A 25,463-nucleotide genomic window follows, 5' to 3' on the forward strand; every position below is an offset into this window, starting at 1 on the left:
ATGACAGTATGTTTGTTTAGGCTGAAGTTCCCCTTTAAGTGGAGAGGTGGTGTGACTGTTACAACCATGACAATCAAAAACTTCCATGTCCATGGTTAATGCTAGTTTCACTGGTGTTCTGTTCATGCAAGCAATGTAACATGCATTGTGTACATAGTGCAATTTGCATTATATACACAATGTCTGTGTTGCTTGTATAGCACATGTTACACTGTTTCCCAGAACCAGTAAAATGACAGTTAGTGCATCATGTCCAATGTCAGAAGGAACAGTAAGGGACTAGACATGAAATCTTGTGGATGGGTGATCAAGGTGGAACGTTCAATGGAGACCACCTCTCAATATCACCCTGAACAAGTGACCAATTTTGGGATGCCTATGAAAGCAATCAAGATCTGATTGGTAGGGAGGAAGAGCAAACTTTAGCATCTCTGCCTTGGGGCCTGGAAGACCTTGCCTTACCAGAACTCAGAATATGTTTACCACTGCCAACCTCAAACTCCACAACAAGATATCAAAGGGACGCAAAATTTTAGAGGGTGATCCACTGTACAATCTGAACCCAGCGACTTATTACCACAAGCTGCTTCAAGTCACAGGTCACATGGAAAATTCTAACCTGTGCAACAAGAAAACTTGCATCCTTCTTAGCCCATAGTTACATTACTACTCTACCAATTAAACTATACCATGAGCAAGGCCATCACTTTACAGAAGTAATGAAGTAAGTTCTACAGGTTTCTATATTGCAAATCCTAAGCAAATGTGTAGTTTCAAAACATAAGAGGGAGGCACAAAGAACAACAGATGGCAGATCACCCAGCTGACAGATTAAGCACCAGACTGCCCTTTGCTAATGTTGGTATAGATGTTTTTGGTCCTAACTTGTAGTTACATGCAGGAGTCATTATCAATAAATGATGGTCTGTGCTGTTCACTTGCCTGAGGATATGTGTAGATCAAAGTGATAGAATGAATGGACTGTTCTTGCTTCAGTAGTGCCTTCTGGAGATTTGGCTAGGAGGATCTGTAAAGTTAATGAGATCTGACTGCAGGAGCAATATTATGGGGCACAGAAGATGGGATGTTTCTTGAAATGACAATAGGTGTAAATGAGCATTCAATCTAGTTTATTAATCTCATATGAGAGGTTTTTGAGAAAACAGGATTATGACTGCAAGGGAAACATGGGATTCTGTGCTGCTTGACCTCAGATCTTCCTAGCTCACTCAAATCATAACCCTTATGTCACTGTGTGTCCACTAAAATGAATGCTAAACCACTGGTTCCACTGTCCTTCAGTTTTCAGCGTTTCTCACTACAACCAATCCTTCTAACCTTAATAAAATTGGAATAGCCACTATTTCTTATTGAAATGTTTGACTGCTTCGGTGTTGACAAATGACAAAGAAAGCAGGTTCAACACCTTGCCGGTGTTTTTTAGAATAATTGTAAGAATGAGTAATTTTGCAACTTTCCTGGTCATTGCAAATGCAAACAATTATTCTCATTATTATTTTGTATTTATACAGCGCTGCCATCCTCTCCGCACCACTTTACAGAGTTGATATAGCCTTGTCACTAACTGTCCAACAGAGGCGCTCTGTCCATCGTAGTAAGCTGACTAAATTATCTGTATGTGTTTGGGATGTGGGAGAAACCGGAGTGCCCGGAGGAAACTTAAGAAGTAATGAGGAGAACAAACAAACTCAATGCAGATAGTGCCCAGACTACACCACTATACTGTGAACATCTGCAAAGCATCTTTGAGCCTCCTGTCAGGGTTTCCCTTTGGTCCACGGTCTGGACCAATAAGAATCCTCCCTAAGAAGGATTCTCATTGGTTAGTTTAATGCTCCTCATGGAGGAGGTCTAGACCATTGCGGAGCAAACTACAGCCCGCGTGCACTGTAAATCCAGCCCACTGTACAGTATAAATATATATATATATATATATATACACATATATATATATATATATATATATATATATATATATATATATATAGATATATATATATATAGATATATACACACATATATACATATATATATATATATATATATATAGATATAGATATATATATATATATATATATGTTATAATTTAAGTAGGTCTCAGTTACTTGGACTGAGTTAGTCAAAAAGGCTTGAGGAGCAGACCTGCCCTTTAAGGGATTTTCTCTTAGAGAGAGAATCTCCAGTTCTGTCAGCAGAACTAGAACATACCAAGAAGCTGTTTTGTGGACAAGGCCACAGGTCTCCCTGACCTGGGCATGTACCGCCACTAGAACAATAAACATCAGCCATGTTTTGTAAATATCCACATTCCTGCATGTAGGTCAAATGCCTCATTGAATATTAATCGAGAAGGTGGGTATGATGACACCACGAGTGGGTCCACCAATAGTCTGATCTAGGGGATGGCGAAGATGATGTCATATTTAACTCTTTCCTAGTCGGTATTAAAGCCTGCGTGAGCTATGGGAGCTCACTCTGCTTCTGACTTTCCCACTAGATCTAAAGGCTGACTGGAACCTCTATTTTTCATTCTATATATAATCTGATATAATGTATGCTGTACATACTGTAGGTAGTCTAGTGTAACGTAGTTAGGAAGAAGGTACCTGATTGACTTCAGCAGGAAGTCTAATCAAGAAGCTTGTAACGCAACATGGAAATCTGCTTTGCCAGGATATGATGAACTATATCTGTATATATGTCTCCTGAATAAACTTCGTGAATATTGAAGAAGCCTGAGAAAAGTCTATCTCCAGCTTGCTGTGTTATCGTGTTTGCAAACTCTTGAGGAGGAGTTTGCTGGTGCCGGAAAAAGGTGAATTAGAACAGTTTATAACAGTGGTGCTGAAACCCCCCTTCACTGCCTTGCAAAACAGGCAGACAGGGGCCAGGGGCCGAAGTTTTCAAGATATTCCACAGCGACACAAGAGGAGTTGACGCGGACTGGAAAGCTTATCAAGAGGATAAGTGGTGTGTGGGAGGCCACTAGAGAGGCCAACACACGGACTGCAATCCGAGTGATGATCAGCGGCGAGTCATGGACCTGTGTTATTTGGGTTGTGATGTACACGCAATCTAGCCGAACAAAGGATTCCGTGGTGAGGTATCCCAGGCAGAGGTTTTGAGCAAGTTACCTTCGGGACCGGAGAATCCGCTGAGAGAACGCTCAGTAAACGCTCACCGAGGTCCATCGACTCGTGGAAAAAAACTTGCCGTCAGCTGATCGGATTGGAAGTCGGTACAAGTCTGTAGAGCCAGGCAAGTATAGCATTTCGTTTATTTGATTTTGTAGCAGTGTTTGGGGTCTGTTATATGTTAACAGTGTTTTTTTTGCTACAGCTGTGTGTTATCTTTCTGTGTTATGCTAAAGTGTGGGCAGCGTATATAGTTTCGTTTTCTCTCTGTGCAGTTCTGGGCTGGGAGGGAGGCCAGCGGTGGTTGTTTTTCTCTCGTGCTCTGTCACGCAGATGGTGGATGGTGAGGAGAGCAGGTGGAGGGTGAAATGAAGAGAAAAAGTTGGTATAACGAGAGCCCAGAATAGTGGGAAAACTGGTTCCAGGTCAGTGCTATTAGTTAGTTAGTGCTATGATATGTTTCTGTAATCTCAGCATAATTCCATGTCATGGGTTTTATTGTTTTTTTCTTGCGGATCGCAGAGCGTAGGTTTAGTGAGAAGGGGGGCCAATACAGTGCATCCTCCCACCCCCTCTCTACAGATTGGGGGGAAGCACGGTTAAGGTTTGTGCCCGTGGATATCTGCTAACAGCTGGAAGATTTGTTCAGGTTCTGTCACTCCGCATTCCAGGCAAAGGTTTATGATAGGAGTAAAGTTTCGGTGTAGTTGTGGAGAATTCCTTCTGTTCAGGATGTTTTTTTGCAGCCGTCATAAGATCGGAGTTCAGTGGGTGCATGTTTTTTTTTCCTCCATCTACTGTACATGTCCAAGATGATTGGTGTTTTTTTTCTGGGAAGGAGATAGGAAATTTCACACACTGCTGTGTCTGTTCTTGCAGGTATCCGAGAAATATATATGCTGAAATGTTTAGTGTGCATAATATGCCTTGTATGTTCTAACTGTTTTTTTCTGAAGGTGCATAGGATTAAGTGGTTGCTATGGGGGACTGACATGGCAGCCATCTTGGCTGGCATGCCATGATTCAACATGGCGTCGGGTTTCTGAGAAAGCCACTCCCATCTGCATGATGTATCAGGAGGGGAGGGGGCGGGAAGCGCCCACTGATAGGCACGCCCCGATGGCAGGGGGGAGGATGTGCTGGGGGGATCCCACGTTTCACGTCACAGCTGTGCACAAGGCACCATGCACGGAAGCAGCTGGTGGGAGGGGGGGGGTCCAGAGTGGGGACAGAAGAGAGATTCTACTGAGTTTCTCGGCTTCCAGGTGATTTCCTCAGAAGAAGTCTGGGCACAGGGAGTGTCCGCATACGTGAGCCAAGCAAGTTGCAGGGTCACGGATAGGAAGTGTTTCCCAGCTAGGTGCAGGGAGACACGGCGCAGCGCAGATCAGGAAAGTGTCTGTACTGTGTTGTTTATGGGATTATTCCTTTAAGTGAGGCACCTTAAAGTGCGGTGCGGCATGTGTTCCCAATAGAGATAGGGGGGACAGTGCAGAGTTGGAGAGGGGGAAGGGAAAAGAGAGAATGATAGGAGTTGACCAATCCAGGTGTACTCGCTGCGACTGCAGAGTGTTTTTTTCGGGGGGGTTTTTGTGTCAGGGACAGGACCAGAGATAGACAAAGAAGTCATTGCTGGGCTGTTAGCGTGTTTTTCCTCGCCCACTGATTGGTCAAAAATATATATATTTTTTTTTTCTTTCTCTTTTTTTCTCCAGCTCTGATTCAGTTTAGCACAGAACAGAACTGGTAGTAGTTCATGGGGCAATTATACAGATGATAGAATTGCCATTTACAGAGTGACAGTGTATCAGTACGGTGTCTGCCATGCGGCTAGTACCTACCAAGTGGGCATTCAGGGATCTGCATACAGGCATTTGACGCTGGAATGCTTAGCCCTGCACCCTGTGTAGTTTAAGTGCAGAGTGCTCCTTCCTACAGGGAGGCGGCCGTTTTTTTTGGTAGTATGAGGGTAGTGGCGCGACAAACATTGGTCAGAGGGTACAACACACAGAACTTCTAGCAGAGCTGGTATCGCAATGAAGTTCTAGGTAAGTAAATGCGAAAATTAGTAAAAGCATTGCAGGCTCACCTGCAAAGCAGCAACAGGTGTGTGGCATCCATACTCTGTGCATACGACGGCCGCGTATGTACAGAAGGGGGGGTGTGGTGAGAGCTTGCAATGAGGTGAGAGCTTCCAAAGGTGAAGTCTGCGGGAGCATATTTTAAACAGGTAAGTACTGAGGATAGTACTTAGGTAGGGGAGAGATGTTGTAACTCCAATCTACCAAAAAGAGTAAACAGAGTTCATGAGAACCATAAAGCAACGAGATCAATTACGGCATATATTGATCAAGTTAAAGTGTACAGAGTACAAGCCGCAGGGCGAATCCCAAATCATTAATAAGAATTGATTTGTTTGTATTTCGATTTCAGGAGTTTGGCAATATGGACTCGAGACAGCTGCAGTGCTGGCAGCAAAGATGGAGATGTCAGTCGGATAAGCGAAAGGTTCCAGATGCCAATCTGAGGTTGGAGAACAACGAGATTCCTGAAATTGGAAAGAGACTAAAACACGAGATTCCTGAAATGGGAAAGAGACTAAAACACGAGATTCCTGAGATCGGAAAACGTCTAAAAAAACTGACTGAGCAAAGCATAGTGCAAATTGCTAATGTTTTTCTTTCCCAAGGTGGTGCTTTTATAATGAAGAGTACCGTGCTGATGGTGATCCTAGGTTGCCATTTCGTCCTAGGAGAACGAAGAGAGGACATTCTCATGTATAATAAGGGGTTAATGAGAATGCAAGGCCCAAGCATGTTAATGTTTGGTGACCAAGGTACTAATCCTTTCACACCTCCCTCCGCTTGGCACAGATGGACCAAGCAGGGATGGAGGAAAAGAGCACTTGTGCCAGGAGAAAACAAATTTCATGGCACAATGTGGGTGAAAGGTCTGAAGGGTCAGGTGTGCGGGCAGTGGGAATTGAATGGCAGTGTAAATCTGCTATTGAATGCCACACTCCCAGAATCGATGCACCGATCCAAAGTTTGGTTAAAAGGTACATTGCAGTACAATGGGTACATGCAAAAGGTGGAGTGTGTGATTCAGGGGTACCTTGTCTTGGTTATGCAGAGTGAGATGGTTCCAGATTGGAGAGGAACGAGCAGGAGGCATCAATTCTCCTACCAGAGAGACGCAGGGGACAACATCACACTCTGGAACTACCAACAGAGAGTGCCTCTGAAACAACTATACACACGTAAAGGCTGGAAAGCCGAGGGTTGGTGGTTCTCGAAACAAGAAGTAAAAATCGAGATCAAGCCACATTTCCAGGTGACAAAGAGGATGGGGAGAGCGGTCCCGGGGGAGGGAAAGCCAACACAGGGAACCCCATTCACACTACACGGGTCACCACAGGGGACTATAGTACACAGTCCATATGCAGCCGCTTATCCTCAGGCTAGTTGGGTAAGTGAAGAGGTACTCTTAATTGAAAGATTGCAGAGAGTACAGTCTTCCCAACCTCTGGTACATAGTGTGCCTCAGGACATAAGGGGGAAGAGGTCCAATCAGGACAGTTGGGGACATATTTTGTCAGGGAGATGCTTAAAGATCCTGTCCAACTGAGATTGGACAAGGGGAGGTATATCGATTTTTCTGGAGAAGGATCTTTTGCATGGAAGCTTCAAGATGTTTGGGTGAACAAATGGAAACGGTGCAACATTCCTTTAGGCACCGCCACTTCCTTAGTTCCCACCTCAACACATGTCTTACACCATGACCTGAGAGGTCAAACTTTTTTGGTGCTAGACGGGGAGGTGAAACGAGTAGAATTGTCCTCATGCGGGCAATTCTCACCGAGGTACCTGTGTTTGCCGGGGCAAGTCAAATTTAGTGAAGAAGCCTGCAGGCTCCATAACGCAGAATGCGAGGCTACCATTCAAAAGATCCACCCTGAAGCCCAACCGATAGTTCCGGTGGCTGAAGGAAAGGTTTGTTTTTTAACATAGTGTCTAATGATACATTCAAGGTATATTCTCATAATTGTTCCGATAATGGGGATTTTCCAAGGGGAACATATTGTGTGAGTGGAGATCCCATATGGATCCAGTCATCCAGGTTGGATGACGTTGTTTCTCAAATTGTTAAGAGAACTCTAAAGGTCAAAGTTTCACGGGTAGTTCCCGGCCTAAAAGAGAACACGACATGGGACAAAGGGGAACAGGGGTTGATCCAAGACGAACACACGTTGATACAACGGTTAAACAAACAGTACACTAAGTTAGAGGTAAGATTTCACCATGATACAGGTGATCTTAACGAGGTAGAACACAAAAATAAGCAGGTGAGTTCCAGTCTGACCTGATGAAAAAGGGTTCCGGCGATGTTCCAGGGACACTCGGACTGGGCCTCTGCAGTTCAAAGGTTCTTCCCACACCCACTGGTCGTCTGGATGGGGATGACAACTTTAGGCATCATTATCCAGGTGAGGTTGTGTGTTAAAATTACGTAAAACAAATCAACCTGGTCAAGAGATTGGTGCCTCATAAACAATCTCATGATCCAATATTTTCAAATTAAGGGATATACAGGGTTACGGGTATAGGTTTAGTAGTACCGGTGATGGAGTTGATTGTATAAAGGCGCTCTTTTAGAAGGCACCTGGCACTGCTCCATTGAGTAACAAACAAACGAGTTTCACTTTTCTGTGGTCATGCAAGTTTGTGAGTGATACGCAAGTGACGCAAATGCTGAGCATGTGGTATAGAGGGATTTAGAAGTAGGGCCTCCCCAGAGAGCCTGGTTACAGGAAGACCAAGAGGTCTTGCTCTCTCTCTTCCAGGTATAACCGCCGAGAGCAGCGAAGTTGTGTGAGCACGAACATCGAAAAGTGAAACATAAAGGAAAGAAACCAGGTACGGTTAGGTTCAGAAGCTGGGATCTGCGGGTCAAGCCTTTTTAGGGGGGATTGTTATAATTTAAGTAGGCCTCAGTTATTTGGACTGAGTGAGTCAAAAAGGCTTGAGGAGCAGACCTGCCCTTTAAGGGATTTTCTCTTAGAGAGAGAATCTCCAGTTCTGTCAGCAGAACTAGAACATACCAAGAAGCTGTTTTGTGGACAAGGCCACAGGTCTCCCTGACCTGGGCATGTACCGCCACTAGAACAATAAACATCAGCCATGTTTTGTAAATATCCACATTCCTGCATGTAGGTCAAATGCCTCATTGAATATTAATCGAGTAGGTGGGTATGATGACACCACGAGTGGGTCCACCAATAGTCTGATCTAGGGGATGGCGAAGATGATGTCATATTTAACTCTTTCCTAGTCGGTATTAAAGCCTGCGTGAGCTATGGGAGCTCACTCTGCTTCTGACTTTCCCACTAGATCTAAAGGCTGACTGGAACCTCTATTTTTCATTCTATATATAATCTGATATAATGTATGCTGTACATACTGTAGGTAGTCTAGTGTAACGTAGTTAGGAAGAAGGTACCTGATTGACTTCAGCAGGAAGTCTAATCAAGAAGCTTGTAACGCAACATGGAAATCTGCTTTGCCAGGATATGATGAACTATATCTGTATATATGTCTCCTAAATAAACTTCGTGAATATTGAAGAAGCCTGAGAAAAGTCTATCTCCAGCTTGCTGTGTGATCGTGTTTGCAAACTCTTGAGGAGGAGTTTGCTGGTGCCGGAAAAAGGTGAATTAGAACAGTTTATAACAATATATATATATTAGTATTTATATAGCGCCAACATCCACCGCAGTACTCTACAGAGTATATTGTCTTGTTACTTAACCATCTCTCAGAGGAACTCGCAATCTAATTCCTACCATAGTCACATCTATATCCTGCTGTGAATGTATCATAGTCTAGGGTCTATTAACTTATCTGTATGTTTTAGGATGTGTGAGTAAACCAGAGTGCTCAGAGGAAACACACACAGACACAGGAAGAACTCTGTGCAGATAGTGCCTTGGCTGAAATTCGAAGGCCACCATGCTGTATATATATATATATATATATATATATATATATATATATATATATATATATAACCAAACTTATATAGTATATGTTTGCTGTAAGGGAAGTGACTAAAAGGATAGTCCATGGGTTAGTAACACTATCATTAATATTTTACACTGTATGTGAAGAGCTACATTGAGTCCACTGATAATATAAATGTTTTGCAATGTGCAGACATGTATGTGAGTAACATTATAGAAAAGGGAAGGAGTATTCTTTTGATAAATGTTCTGATTAAAAATAATTACATTGTTATAACTATGATGGTAGTAAAGAGTATGTGATTCAATTGCATATTGATTTCACGGTTCAGGAATGCAATCAATAAAATGTGATATATGTGTGTGGACAACTTAACCGTGAAGCAGAAACAATAAAATGGAAAACCAATGTTCCCGCATTGATTGAGAAGCTGATTTGGTGATAAGTGTTAAAGAAGGGCTCTGCTATTTGCTTGAAAAAAAATACTATAGAACATAATCTAATATTCCTAGTCAAAACACTGAATGTGTGATCTGTAGAAGGGGACATGTGTATGGGGAAACAAGGTTTTGCAATTTATTGAGGAAGGGACTCTTTACAGGAAGAGTAGTTAAAAAGTAGAATATTTTACCACAGGAAGTAGTTTTGACAAATTCTATATCTGTATTTAAAAGAGGCTTGGATGCTTTCCTTGCATTCAAGGGCATCATCTACTATAATTACTAAATAATTCCCAACAGAGTTAATCCAGGAATTTTATCTGAATGCTACCTGGAGTTGGGAAGGATTTTTTTCCCTTTAAAGGTTTATTGTCCCAAGTCTTGTAAGGTTTTTTTCTTCTTCCTCTGGATCAACTGGGATATTTGATAGTACAGGACAGATATGTCAAAGCAAGTGGTTTTGGTGTATGATGCTCAACGCTGAGGATTGAAACTAGGCGCCGTAATAGCAGTACTTCCATAGTGCATTACTTCTCTTGCTACGACTCGGATGGGAAAAGTAATGACTCAGTGAATTTCAGGCAACATCAGGGTGAACCGTCATTCAGGCTCACCCTGTGCCCAGCTCACCAGCAGCGTAACTATATGTACACAGACATTTACCTAAAAATGTTTTAATATAAGTGGTTTGTGATTGCAAGTAATACACCTTGCAACCCATTGCCTTTTTGGGGTTCTATCCCTCTGGCATAAACCCTAATCCTCATTTTATCAGCATTAATCAGGACCCTGCTAATCCTGACTAAAATGATAGTCCGTGGGTTAGTAACACTATCATTAATATTTAACACTGTATGTGAAGGGTATACATTGAGTCCACTGATAGTATACATGTTTTGCAATGTGCAGACATATATGTAAGTAACATAGAAAAGTGAAGGGTTATTCTTTTGATAAATGTTCTGAATAAAATACCATTGCATAAGAATCTATCCTGCAGTATACCAAGCCTAATTTTTGTTTTAGCTATTAGCCTCATTCTAAAATTATCTCCTAGCACTAACCTAATTTTAAAGTGAACCCAAGGTGTGAGAGATATGGAGGCTGCCATATTTGTTTCCTATTAAACAACACCAGTTGCCTGACAGTCCTGCTGCTCTACTTGGCTGCAGCAGTGTCTAAAGCACACTAGACACAAGCATGCAGCTAATCTCGTCAGATATGACAATAATGTCATACCTGATCTGCTGCATGCTTGTTCAGAGTATATGGCTAAAAGTATTAGAGGCAGAGGATCAGCAGAATAACCTGGCAACTTGCTTAAAAGGAAATAAATATGGCAGCCTCCATATAACTCTCACCTCAGGTTCACTTTAAGCTTTAACTTTATATGGCTTAGCCAAACTTACAATACTGCCAGAGTGTGGGCTTCTTTTGGAACTGACAAGTATGTTCAAAATAAGGTAAGCCATGCCCTTTTTTCTCTAATCCCTATCTCAATATTTCAGTCATTTAACTGGGTGAAGTGGAAATTAATGAAACCGGTATAAACAGTGTGTAACTGAGAATCATGAATTGCATAGATGCTCTTAAGATTAGGGTTTGTTATCGTTACAATTACTATTTTGATAATTATAATTCCCTATGCTTTGCTTATTAATGTTATCCTGTGGTAACCTGCTTAGGGCTTGATTTACTAAGAGGTGCTAACCTACTTAGCACATCTAAAGTCTTAAGGCGCGCTAACCAGGGTGCTAAGTAGGTTAGCACCAGTTTTCTCAATCAGATCGTGCGCTAAGTATCGCGCGCAAAGTCCTATGCGCGCGCTAAGTCCCATAGGCTTTAGTGGGCATTTCGCGCGGAGTGCCCTGCGCTCTGTGCAGTGCGCGCACAAAACTTTGCGTGCGGTACTTTGCGCACGATCACTACTTCTCACATTTCAACTGAGTTTAGACGTGCTAAGGGCCAGTGCTAAAGTTAGCACCGTTTTGTAAATCAAGCCCTTAGTGTTTAACCACTTCTCAACCACAGGGTTTTTCACCTAAAAACCACAGCAATTTTCACATTTAACCAGCCGGGCGGTATGGACGAGCTCAGCTCGGCCATCACCGCCGGAGGCTGCCGCTCAGGCCCTGCTGGGCCGATTTTAGTGAAATAAAAAGCAGCACACGCAGCCTACACTTTGCCAGCCGCGTGTGCTGCCTGATCGCCGCCGCTCTGCGGTGATCCGCCGCGAGCAGCGGCGAAAGAGGGTCCCCCCAGCCGCCTGAGCCCAGCGTAGCCGGAACAAAAAGTTCTGGCCAGCGCTAAGGGCTGGATCGGAGGCGGCTGACGTCAGGACGTCGGCTGACGTCCATGACGTCACTCCGCTCGTCGCTATGGCGACGATGTAAGCAAAACAAGGAAGGCCGCTCATTGCGGCCTACCTTGTTTATTCTGGGCGCCGGAGGCGATCGGAAGAACGCCTCCGGAGCGCCCTCTAGTGGGCTTTCATGCAGCCAACTTTCAGTTGGCTGCATGAAATAGTTTTTTTTTATTTAAAAAAACCCCTCCCGCAGCTGCCCTGGCGATCTTATCAGAACGCCAGGGTGGTTAAGGGAGGCAAGGGTTAATGGGATTAATGGGGTATAATTTATTTAAAAAAAACCTCACTGATGCTGATCACTCACTAATGCTGTGTTAGTTATCTGAGATCCTCTCACGAGTGATCTCAGTAACTGTAACAGCATAGTGACTGATTCAATGTTTACACACATTCTGAATGAATGAGCACTGTCATTGGCTTTGGCAGTGCTCATTCAAACTTGCAAGCACTTTGATTGGCTTTGTGAACACATGTTCACATCAGCCAATCACGGACCAGCGGGTGGCCGACGCGTACACACATCCGCGTGCATGCGAACACGGACGCGATCGCGCACAGCAGGAAAATAAACAGGAGTTGCTTATCTACGTTCCTGTGACTCGGGTGAATTTTAAAGGGGCGTAGATAAGCGTGGCAGAGGTTGCCAAGTGGTTAAGTGATCCAGGAACAGAATCAAATCAATACCTTTATACTTTCTTATCTGTGTGCTTGCTAGGCACTGTGGATGCCGCTGGATGACTATGGCCGTCAGGGAACATATAGCTTGGCATCCAGTGGTAAGTCCTATAAATCTATCATGTTAGACAAAGCTACTGGCAACGTTTCATAATTCAGCTTCATGACTCTAAGCCAACAGCACAAGGGATGCAGTTCAGTAACAGGTGAGGTGGTTCAAGTTCCCATTGTGCACAAAAAGAATAAAAGTTGCATAGTAAACCCAAGGTACTTCCAACATTAGCTACATTAGCCTAAAAAAATAAAACAGAGTTATTTTTCTGTAGCATAGATTCTTAATTATTGCTATTTATCAAGGTAATTCAGAATGGCCAAATACATCGTTCAGTAAAAGAACAGAAAAAAATGGACCCCCTAGGAACTGTCCAGCTTGTTAATTGTGCTAATTTATAAAGTGAGAATCTAAGTGAAATATGCATGAGATTTCATTAAACTTTGATGGCAATATTTCACTTAGGATCAAATTAGGCCCCTGGTGATTGTAGAGGAAAAATGTGCATTACGAATTGGAGAATAATGAGCAAATAAAGAATTTATAATTCCGGTCAGGTACAGTTCCACTAAAAGATTTATAACCCACAAAACCTGCTCTTTCTTTAGCTTAGTTTCAGCTCAGACTTTTCTCGTTTATATCCATTTTATTGTTTTTTCCCAAGTCTTTTTACATGGTCCTTTATTGTAAATGGATTCACAGATATAAAATATATTCAGTGGGCATGCAACATACCATATATATGTATAACACGCCAATTAACTGTTGCTTAAAGGACAACTGAAATTAGAGGTATATGGAGGCTGCCATATTTATTTCCTTTTAAGCAATACTATTTCCCTGGCTATCCTGCTGATCCTCTGCCTCTAATACTTTTATCCATAGACCCTGAACAGGCATATGCAGATCAGGTGTTTCTGAGATTAGGTGCATGCATGTTTCTGGTGTTATTCAGACACTACTGCAGCCAAATAGATCACCAGGGCTATCAGGCAACTGGTATTGTTTACAAGTAAATAAAAACGGCAGCCTCCATATCCTTTTCAATTGAGTTGTCTTTTAAAGGATAACAAAAACGTTAAATTAAATGTAAAATATGGTAATGGTAATAAATAAAATATTCTGTACCAGTATTTACCCTGAACAACACTACAAGTATAATCATTTTCTCATTTTATTTCCCAAATAAGTATGAGGACCCCTCCCAGCTGCCAGTTGCTGCCCTTGCCTCTTTCTCCACCCTCCAAATGTTCCAGTGCTAGGTTTATAAGTATTAGTTGCCTATCTGCAAAGTAAATTCCATATCTGTGATCAACTAGTCAGGTCTAGGTATAAACAGAAAGAAAGTAGATTACAGAAATTCCTGTTGAAGCTGACAAGCAGATATCAGTGAAGTATTTGAATTTCCCCGCTAAATTCCTATTGGTTCACACAAGTGAAACAAAAGGAAGCCCCAGGAGGAAATTCACATGAGCCACTGATGGGGCTCCTGGTCACTATTGTAGTAGAATGTGGTGAAAATGGATGAGTTGTGGCTGGCTATCTCTTATAAAGTTTAAAGCCCTAGTGTTTTCATCTAGATTTGTAATTTTTAGTAAAGGTGCATAGGGGATTTTCCCATTACTCACCCAATTTTTATATTTGATGCAGTCAGTTAAGAGAAATCCTGTTTAAAAGCATTAATCATGAGACCCATTGATTGTTCTAGCAAGCATAACAATGCACAGGTTTCAATAAAGCCAGGAGAGGACACACACAGCAGGCATAGAGCAAGAGGCACCTAAATGAGCAGTCTGGACAGTCTTTCATGCACAACCCTGTAGAATGTAATACATTATTAGGATTAGTGATGTAGCGAGCATGACAATTTTGGTTTGCAAACCTCGAATGCTAATTTCCGCAAAAGTTTGCGAACAGGCGAATCTGGCAAACCGCCATAAACTTCAATGGGCAGGCAAATTTTAAAACCTATAGGGACTGTTTCTGGCCACAAACACTGTTTCAAGGGGCCAAACACCATGGCAAAAGTCCTACCTAAAATGATGTAGGTGACGAAGTCAGTTTTTAATCTCTAAAGGGAAAAAATCATTAAGTGCTTTAAGGGATACGTCCAGGCTGGAAAAAAAATAAAGATCCACTTACCTGGGGCTTCCTTCAGTCCTGGTAGCCATCCTGTGCCCTTGCCGCAGCTCCGGTGGCTCCCAGTCTCCTCTGATGGCGAAGCCTAATTCGCCAGGTCGGGTTCCAGGTCGGCTTCTTCTGCGCTCCACCGTGCAGGTCTCATGGTCACGCTGCCATCATCAGGACGGTACTGCGCAAGCGCAGTAGTTCTGCAATCATGGTTTTCCAGCCCCAACGGTCGAGCTGAGGTAGTTCAATGACAGTTAAGTGACCAAAAAACACTGATTCTGCACTGAGCCCTTATACAGGGGGCAGTAGTGGATACTAGATGCCAGTAGTGGTGGTGAAGGATTATTGGGTTATGGTCGGTGCACTACTAGGACCAGCAGACCTAACTCCAACAACCAAAGTGTGCACTGGACACACAGGAATGCAATATAACAGTAGCAAGAAAAAGAAAAACTGGCCCTCAGAAGGGTTAACTACTGTAGCACTGAGCACTGACTGCACCTGTCTGCAACAGCTAAAGTGCACTGTGTGGACACACTGAACATCAATATCACAAGCTCAAAACAGAGCCTTTTGAACATCAATATCACAAGATCAAAACAGAGCCTTTAGAAGGGCTCTGGGGTTATGTAGATGGTGTATTGGTATTGTAGCAGCAAGAAACTTCACTGGGGACACAGAACACAGGCCTAACTAATGCTTTCCCTATCTGCAGCACACTCTCCCTGACCTACCTAGCACAGAAGCCAAACACAGACTGCAAAATGGCTGCTGTGTTGTGTTTTTGATAGGTGGGGGGAGGTCCAGGTAGGATGGATAGCTGATTGGCTGCCATGTTCCTGCTGACTCTGGGGTGAGAGGTCAACGTTTGGCTCCATTATAATGTATAGAGGGCGGGGCGAACACACAATGTGTTCGCCTGAGGGAGCAAATGCAAACACCCGTTGTTCGCTGCAAACTATTCACCGGCAGAACAGTTTGGGCCATCTCTAATTAGGATACCCAGTTTGCTGTATCTATATATTGCTATTTTTGGTGTTTAATCCTGCCCTCCCAATGATTCTTATCCTAAGCTACGATGCCACTGCATTCTGCCCCAGAGGCACCCTAATGTCATATAGTAGAATGTAATAAATACATTATTCAGGATATCCAATTCTTATGTTAATTATCCTGATTTCAGCATTAAAAACACTTCCTATATCTATACAGTATATTGCTGTATATTGGTCTGTAATCCCACCCTACCAGTGATGTTTAACCTAGGCTATGATGTTACAAAGGCTTCTCACCCCAGTGCACTCTGAAAGACCAGGTATTATTTCTGCTCACTTCGGAACACATAACTAGCAAACATCCAACAGTTTTGTACCTACCAGCAGTAAGATGCTGGCATCGGTGATAAATTTAGGAATGTACATAAGGGAGAAGAAAGATTTTACAATGGGCAAACTTTGACTAAATCATTTATTAACATCCTTAGCGGTATGCCCGACAATGTGTGGGGCATGCCGCTGCAGAGGTTTTGCTGAGGATCAGGGACTGCTGGAATTAATTAATTTATTTAATTGTGTCCTTTAGATACTAGCTAGCACTACGCTAGCTAGTATTGTCTGCCGGCACCCCCCGATTGGCCGCAATCCCCCCCCCCCCCCCCGATTGCCCGCTGTATACATTACCACGCAGTGATCCAGCAATCTAGCAGCCTCCCGCTCAGCTCCGGTCCTCACTATGGGGAGGATCGGGACTGTGCAAGACGTCATGTACGAGCCTCCCCATGGTGAAGACTGGAGCTGAGCGGGGAGGCTGCACCTATCGCGGGATCCAGGCAGGGTAATGTATCCAGCAGGCAATCGGGGGGACGGACATGCCGGCAGACAATACTAGCTAGCCTAGTGCTAGCTAGTATGTAATTGACAAAATTAAACTAATAACTTAGCGCGGGGGGAACGATAATGCAAAACCTCCTCTGCGTTAAAGAGAAACCGTGACAAAGAATTGAACTTCATCCTAATCAGTAGCTGATAACCCCTTTCCCATGAGAAATCTTTTTCTTTCCTCAAACGGATCATCAGGATGGCTGATATTGTGGTGAAACCCCTCCCAAAGTGTGATGTCAGGACCATGGTCCTGACAGTTTCCTTTCTGTGAACCTCATTGAATTGTGGGAAGTAACAACTGTTTACAGCTGTTTCCAACTGGCAAAAAAGCAAGCAGCCTCTCCTTCCACTGACATCACCAGCCAGCAGTAAAAATGTCACCATGTGATAAATGTCAGAATGTAAATGAGAGAGAGGAAAGATTTTACAATCGACAAACACTGAATAAATCATTTATGTATAAGTATTGTAAAAATGAAGCTTTTTTATTGCATTATTTTCACTGGAGTTCCTCTTTAAGTAATACTGTAAAAAAATAAGCAATTTTTTTTACTAAGTTATATTCACTTAAGTTCCTCTTTAATCAGCATGTTTCTTTCTTTAAAAGGGTATTTTCACTAATTTATTTACATTGTTAAAGAAGAAATGCAAGAACCGCAATTTATATCTAAATTGTCTTGCAAAAAAATGCATTTTTAGTGAAACAAAATATGACTGTGAGGTGGAGAGGGGGCTACAATGATATGCAAATATCTCTGCCTGGAATGGCATTTTAAATGCTGGCAGTCCCAGTGATAAGTAATAAATAATGATATTTGTCTAGCGAAGCAGAGTGCACAGCCATTAAACATTAAAGCCTCATCCTCTTAGACTATTGCCTTCTACTGTATAAAATATCTGACAACAATTTTGTTTGGGCAACAATTTGCTGACATGAAAACTATTGAAGCCAAGTCATTATGGAGCTATTGCTTTGTACTTATTCGCTGATAGTTATTTATTGGTTTCAAATGAATTTCGATGAAGAAGATCATTTTAGCTTCTGAAAGGGAGCAGTAACCATCCAACAATTACAATCAATGCTTGGCATGTTGATATAATAGGACATGTCCCTTAAATGATTGTCTAGCCTTGGTTAATGAGCTGTGTTGGAAAATGCTCCTGTACTGTTAACATTCAAGTCGAGAGTGAAAACAAACATAAGATTATCAAAGAAGAAAATATCTTTTGTGCCATCATGAGCCTGAACCGCTGCGGAACAGAGACATCTGGTGCACCCACATCTCAAAACAAGGTTGTAACAATGGCTTCACCATAAAGCACAAAATCATCTCCGTAATTTGTTTTTCAGAAAGGCATGAAATGGCTCTCTGATAATTTAGGATGCTCTAAGATGTCTCTTATGGTGTGTACAGCATTTAAATCACAGTATTTGTAATAAAGCAGGGCTTTAATTAAGAAATCACACTGTTTCTAATTCTATGTCAGCATAAAATTATATAAAAAAGAATCAATTAAACAGCAGGAAGCATTCAGTGCTCTAATTTTGATTTGGTTCGCTGAACAGCCGATATTTGTATTAAATTGTAAAATTAGAACACGCTCCCATTTGGTAAGAGCAAAACAGTTCTGTTTCAATAAATAGAAAAAATACTAAGAAGCCTTTCACAGTGTAGTAGGAGGACATGTACTTAAAGAAAATGTCTGGGTAACCCTTCTGAATTATGGGAACAGTCTATAGCAGTGAGCAATGAGCAGTGTTACATAGGCATTCTGTGGTCATCACAATTATAAAAAAAATCCCTTGCTTGTCTGATTTCCTGTGATCCTTTGTAGCATTAGAGCCACATCACACATAGACATACATACATTTTAATGGAGATGCTATGAGTAGCAGATAGTCATAATGACTAGGCACTCACTAGTGCCAGTGAATGGTCAAAGCAACTAGGTGCTAATATTAGTAATTAGTTGCCGTGACTTGGTTTCCTGTTTGCCATGGCCTTAAACCTGCATGCTGTGGCTGCAGTGGGAGGATCTAAAAGTAAACACAGCATTCAGAGGTCATTATTCTATGTGTAATTTTAGTGGATAGCTACCAGATGTCGATGCAGCAGTGTCAGAAATGTGTACATCAAGGAAATGTGGGTACCCAGAAAAGCCGATAGTAGAATATCTGTAAGTCTACCAATATTCTACTATTAAAGTGGAAAACATGTAAAATATTGGTATGGAATACTGATATTTTACTACAGCTAAACCTAAGCTTATTCTCACACCGAACCAGAGGCATATCTAGAGGGGTGCAGGCATTGCTTATGCCATGGGTGCCACAGCAGCAAGGGCGCCATGCTTGCCCCTGTGCTGCATCGTCATGCCCGCCCCCATGCCTCCACATCACTCAGACCTCAGATCAGATTAATTCTGTTATCTGGGGAACATGGATACTTAACTTATGTATGTAGGGTGCACTTGGCTTAGTGTTAGAAAAAAGAGGGAATAAGAACAGATAGTTCCAAAAAATTTACTTCAGCAATAACCCGAGCCAAAAAACCCAGACAATGCCAGTGTTTGCCATAGGCTCTATACTACCCACATTCGCCCTTGCACCGAACCGATGGCTAACCTTATCCACCCACCCCCATGGCTAACCTTAACCCTCCTACCCTCCATGGCTAACCTTAACCCTCCTACTCCCATGGCTAACTGTAACGCTCCCCCCACAGTTAATCTTAAACCACCCCTTTCCCTCCGCCTCATTGGCTAACCTTAACCCTGTAAACACGGACTCTCTTTGCACAAACTCAACTAAGAAATAACGTGAAAGTTAATCAACCACACTCAACAACTAGGCATGAAAAAGAACAGTGAGAAGAATTGGGTCCAGCATCAGTTCCCCGCAGCCAGTCCAAACTGTGTACAACTGTGGACCAATGTTCACACAGTCTTTGTTCGCAGTATAAGAATTAGGGTGCTTTCCCCTAAGAGGTGCGGAACTTGGATGTGCCAGTAACTGCGCTGAATATGCAAGTTATTTTAAATAGTCCCTGTTGCTAATAGATAACGTCCTTGTCCTCGCTTCAGCAAGTGTCATGAGCAATCTTTGTGAATTTAAACAAATAGTCCCCCCAACCACCACTCTGTTTCTTCCCTGATGGAGACTATCAATGTATTCAGAAGACTGGCAGAAGTCAATCCCCCCCAATCAGAGTGACTCACTGGATGATAATACTCTGCAAGTCTAGCTGCGCAGACAAGGCACTTCCAGCGCAGACGATGGCAGCCTCCAACCGTAGCCATTGCCCTCCTTCCTCCCTCTTAGTCAGCCATTCAAAGCACGTCGTGATGCAATGGCTGATTTTGAGAGACCTCAAACTATTGAAACTTTGGACGCAATATTGACATTCTTCACTTAGGGGTGTATTTACTTTATTGCCAGTAGTTTAGAGGCTTTGAGTGGCTAGAAGTCCACCAGAAGAAAAGCCTGATATAAATGTGCTGTGTCTTGTCTAGACACTAATGGCTGTGTGTTATTTTGATGGGACAACAAATTTTCACAGTCATACAACCTGTGACTACTTTATATTGTATTAAAGGGTCTTATTAGCGGTGCACTCATTTCTGTGAGATATTGTACATTTACACTGCTTGTCCCCTAGGGTAAGTTTTTTTCTGCCTTTTCCTATGAACATCAGCCCTTATTTACCAACAGAAACCCTTTCATTCCATGTGCAGCCTATTTATTCAGCCAACCCCTGTGCCATGGCTTGTGCAGGCTTTGCAGAAATCCAGCCAAGTCTGGGGACTACCACATATAGTCAAAATGATAAGTAAAGTCTTCATACCCATATTGCATTTACAGTATATGATGATTAAATGGTCAACTGATTGCAGATGCAGGGTCATTCATGGCGATTCTACATGTTTCTGCTGTAAGCATGCTGGATAGGTCTTTAGCAAGACTGTAGATTATTATTATTATTATTATTATTATTATTATTATTATTATTATTATTGATTTCAAAAGCACCAACATCCATGGCACTGTAGAAAATGAGAAACCAACATGGGGTACAAAATAATACAGACAATGGTGTACACCAATATACAAAATACAGAATTGGAACAGGTAAAAGGGGTTTCTGCATTACATGTGGTTATATCCAATTTACAGTTCATTGTCTTGTAAACTAGGAGGGCTGTTCAAATATGAATGACACAGTATAGGTGAACTGTTTGCTTATTGTTTTTTTACCCATTTCTGCACAAATCACACATTGAAAGAGCACTGACAGTTTATGTAAGTTTATGTCGCTCTAATTCAGGGTTAGAGTGCAACCACATTCAATCTAATAGATGGTATAATGAAGTTATGGGAAGTGCCCTCTGGTGGCTTTATGAGATAAAGTTATATTTGAAGATTTATTGCATGTAGTTCACTGCGCCATGCATTGCACCATGGGCTTGATTCACTAAACCATGATAAGTGATATCACAGTCGCACTAGCGTTTTGCGAGCATAAAGTTTTTTGCGTGCAATCACATGTTTTCGCATGAAAAACGTTACGCGCGTTATAACGCGTGCAAAACGCTACCGCGACCGTGATATCAGTTATCACGGTTTAGTGAATCAAGCCCCATGAACGGCTAGAGGGATTCAAATGCGGTATGCAAAAAAAAAGCTGCCAGAACTACATTTTTATCTCTGCACTTGAATTCGGACGCAACCTATTTATTTAAAAGGATGCAATTACTCGACCAAATTCATATACAGAGAAATCTTGCAAATCACCCTGTGTTGACTGGCAGGTGAAGTTATCGATGAGTGTAAGCTAGGAGATGAGACTTGTAACTAGGTAAAGGCAGCTAGCATTAGAATTACACAGAGGGAAGATGTTCTTAGTTTGTGGCAGGAAAGGGTAAAAAAATGCTTTCTATCACTTTTTTTTTGCAACAATGTAAGTTTGTAAGGGCAGGGACCTCCTCCTAGTGTTTCTTGTATTTCTGTAATTTACCATATGAACATGTACAATATGGTACACATTAACTATGTATGTATTTGTACTTGTACTATTGCTTGTAATGACTGTACAGTGTCTTGAACTCCTCATGTATATAAGTTTATTTATTTACCGTATTTTTCGCCGTATAAGAAGAACCTTTTCTCCTCAAAAAATGAGGTGAAAAAGTCCCTGCGTCTTATACGGCAAAGGCAGGGAATCCCCGACTTCCGAACGCCCGCCGATACGAACCGCCGACATCGGGGATTCCCTGCCTGAGTCCCCGCTGTGACTGGCTCCCCACTGTGTGATTAACCTGGCACAGGGGGGAGGTAACAGGACAAAGGGGGAGACCAGAGGACAAAGGGTAGGAGACCAGAGGACACAGGGGGCAGACCAGAGGACACAGGGTAGGAGACCAGAGGACACTGGGGGCAGACCAGAGGACACGGGGGGGCAGACCAGAGGACACGGGGCAGACCAGAGGACACAGGATAGGAGGCCAGAGGACACAGGGTAGGAGACCACAGGGCACTTGGGGTAGACAGGGGAAGATAAGAGGACACATGAGGTACACAGGATGACACCATTTGGGGGAGGTCATGTACAAGACGCTCCTGAAATATGGACGCACCAGGTTTAGTTTATTTTTTTCCCCCTGTTTCTTGCCCTCTAAACCTGGGTGTGTCTTATATTCTGGAGTGTCTTATATGGCGAAAAATACGGTAAGTATTTTTATAGCGCTGACATATTACACTGCGCTGTACAGAGTATATTGTCTTTTCACTAACTGTCCCTCAGAGCTCACAATCTAATCCCTATATGTTTCCAATATTTGTTTTGTACTATCTACGGCACTACAGAAGATGTTGGTGCTATATAAATAAAAAATAATAATAATCTCCTTGCACTCAAACATATGGCTATGCTAAAATGTGTGTCAAAATGTAGCAGGGATGTGAGCTCAAATAAGTACTGTTCTCCTTGATCTAATGTGTTTTCCAATCAGTAGTGTTCTGTAATCTAGCATTTGTATGTGTAGAAACACCAGAAAAATATGTAACAATCATAATAACAGAAGCAAAAAGCATTGTAAAAGCCATTTTGCTAATGTGTTCACTAATGCAGAGTATAGTTAAAAAGGTTTAACCATGGCCACTTAATATGATCTGATGAGAAGTACATTTTTTCATGTCTCCTTAGCTAGTTAGCTTTGCTTACATTTAGATCCCCTTGGTAGTGGCAAGGTATCTCTGTGATGTTATATCTTAGCATTTTCCTATCCGCAGGGACCCTGGAACCACATTTCTTACAATTATTGTACTTTTTTGCTGGCTAAAATGTAATTAATGTGGTTAGGTAAAATACCTAAACAGCCTGATTTACTAAGCAAACAGGGAAAACATGGTACCTAATTATCTTAATGGATAACGTATGCAAAATGGCAATATTATCATAGGACACAGGCTGCATAGTTATGTTACTGGGGGGCATTCACAGCTTTTTGATGGTACTGGAAGACACATGCTGTATACTTATGATTTGATGATGCTGCATAATCATGTCTTGCAAGGGGATCGGGTGCTCACCTAAGACAAGTGAATTATCGGTGAGGTTGGCTGAAGGGTGTTCTTGGCACAAACTCTGAAATAGCAATCTCATAACCTCTGCTCTGATTAACAGGTAGAGAATCCTTAGGATCCTTTATCTATGTCCTGTCACAACTATTGTATGTAGAACACTGTTAAATGGCATAAATATTCTTTGCAACATCAGTGTTAATGTTGTAACAACAACAACAACAACAAAAGAATCTTTCAAGTACTTCGAAAAATGCTGAAAAACACGGCTAAACTCAGGGACATCAGAGAAAAAAACATATCTGAAAGTAAAATATTTTGCTGCAGATAGCCTTGAAAGTGGTAAATCCATTAGCAAGGAACATGCGAATCAAGCTTATTCATTTGAAACAAATTGTACAGATATTACATACAGCTACAGAAAACAATTGGTGGTGAACTACTTTACCTTTTAGTACACAAAGAAAAAACCTTTTCACTGTATCTCAATGGTTGTTTATTTATTTTTTTTCTTTGCAGACGCAGACACCAAATCTTGACTATAAAACATGAAACAATGATCCGATTGTGACCTTGGATAGTTGTGCAGTTTCAGAAATGGAAATAACACGCAATTAGCAATGGATTTATCATGGCCCATTAAGAGCACACAGTTCATTATGTAGACAGTAAAACTGCATGTTGGTCTGTTTCCACTAATATATGAATTCATAGTTATATGCAAATAAACATCTTGTTTTTATGAAATGGAAAATGCACTGTGTTCTACTTGACACTGCAGAGGCTTGAAAACATTTACCTGCTTTAGATTTACATTGTCCACAAAAGAATCATTTTACCGTAGTTTATTGCTCTATATTCCACAGTGTTTCAAATACACATGCAGCCAAAAAAATAATGTTTTAGTGTTGACTAATATAGGAAAAGGCTAAAATCCCTGTATTTATTTACAGCCTGTCTCTTTTGGATTTTATTTCTTTCTGCAGTTCCATGGCTCCCAGTTATATCAAAAGATGTTATCAAGACAAGAAGTGAGGGAGAAATCTAATTTACTAAAGAGAGTCGTATGAAGTACTAAAAACATCAGCAAGGTTCAAAGTCTCTTCAGTCTAATGGAAATTTGGATTTGGACAGCAATCCACTTTAATGTGGATTGCTGTCCAAAATGTTTCCCACATTACGGTGTTAGGAAAATAGGACAATAGAACATCCTGCATAATCTCAACCTCAGGTATATCCCCTACTAACTGCACACCTGCAGCAGTCACATCACAGTAATAAATAAACTATAAATATACAAAGTCAGCGCAGGTCTATAATAATATAGCTTTTGCCATTTTCTGGTATACAGGATCCTTGAACGAAAAGGTAAAGAAGCAAGGCTTACCAGATTCCAACAACCCACATTATAAGGTTGTAAACGAGTTTGATAGATGGTCCGCAGAACTCTCAGATGGTGTTGTTTCACCAGCGATGCAACACGCCACAGATTCCTCCGGAATGCAGTAGATATCCTGAGGTCACAAAGACTCGCCACAGGGGAGTCCAATAGGATAGTAGCATGAAAGAGATATACGGCACATCTAAGTGTAAACCGTCTTTATTACGTAGCATATAAAACAATTAATAAAAGGAAAAAGAAAACTCATATACGGGGCCCGTGCACTGGGAACCCCGAAAAAGTAGCACGCATAAAATGGTCCATAGAAAACCTCAGATGTAATGCTGCTGCCTATCGCCTTCCCGACCGGTTTCGCAATCTTGCTTCATCAGGGGAGAAAGACTTTCTCCCCTGATGACGCAAGATTGCGAAACCGGTCGGGCTGCCCCCCCCCCCCCCCCCGCTGCCCTGCGGCTTCCCCCTCCATTACAACGCCCCCCTCCCAATATCGCTCAGGGCGGCCACGCGGCTGCACGACCCCTAGAAACGGACCTGATGCCTGGCAGTGCTGTGTGCAAAACTGTGAGCAGGGGAGGTAGGGAGACCCGGGAGAGCAGCAGCATCTGTGGCACATCAGAATCCCTGTGTGCATGCCAAACCCCGTGAGATGCAGGAGACCACCAGCTGTGTCGCCCTCTGTGGTGTTGATCCCAGTCTCTGGGGTAGTGAGGTGGGGGGGCGTGTTCAAAATGTTTGCTTTAGGCGGCAAAAAGTTTGGAATCAGC

General features: G+C 42.2%; 1 long non-coding RNA gene across 1 annotated transcript; it reads left to right on the plus strand.

The window, feature by feature from the left end:
- The first annotated feature begins 268 nt into the window (after nt 1-268).
- Nucleotides 269-24,533, plus strand: LOC137553889 (uncharacterized). Its single transcript, XR_011027305.1, has 3 exons — nt 269-724; nt 12,696-12,756; nt 24,284-24,533. It is a non-coding gene; the product is annotated as an uncharacterized lncRNA (long non-coding RNA).
- Nucleotides 24,534-25,463: the final 930 nt, after the last annotated feature.

This window comes from Hyperolius riggenbachi, chromosome 1 (assembly GCF_040937935.1).
Source record: "Hyperolius riggenbachi isolate aHypRig1 chromosome 1, aHypRig1.pri, whole genome shotgun sequence".
Lineage (NCBI taxonomy): Eukaryota > Metazoa > Chordata > Amphibia > Anura > Hyperoliidae > Hyperolius > Hyperolius riggenbachi.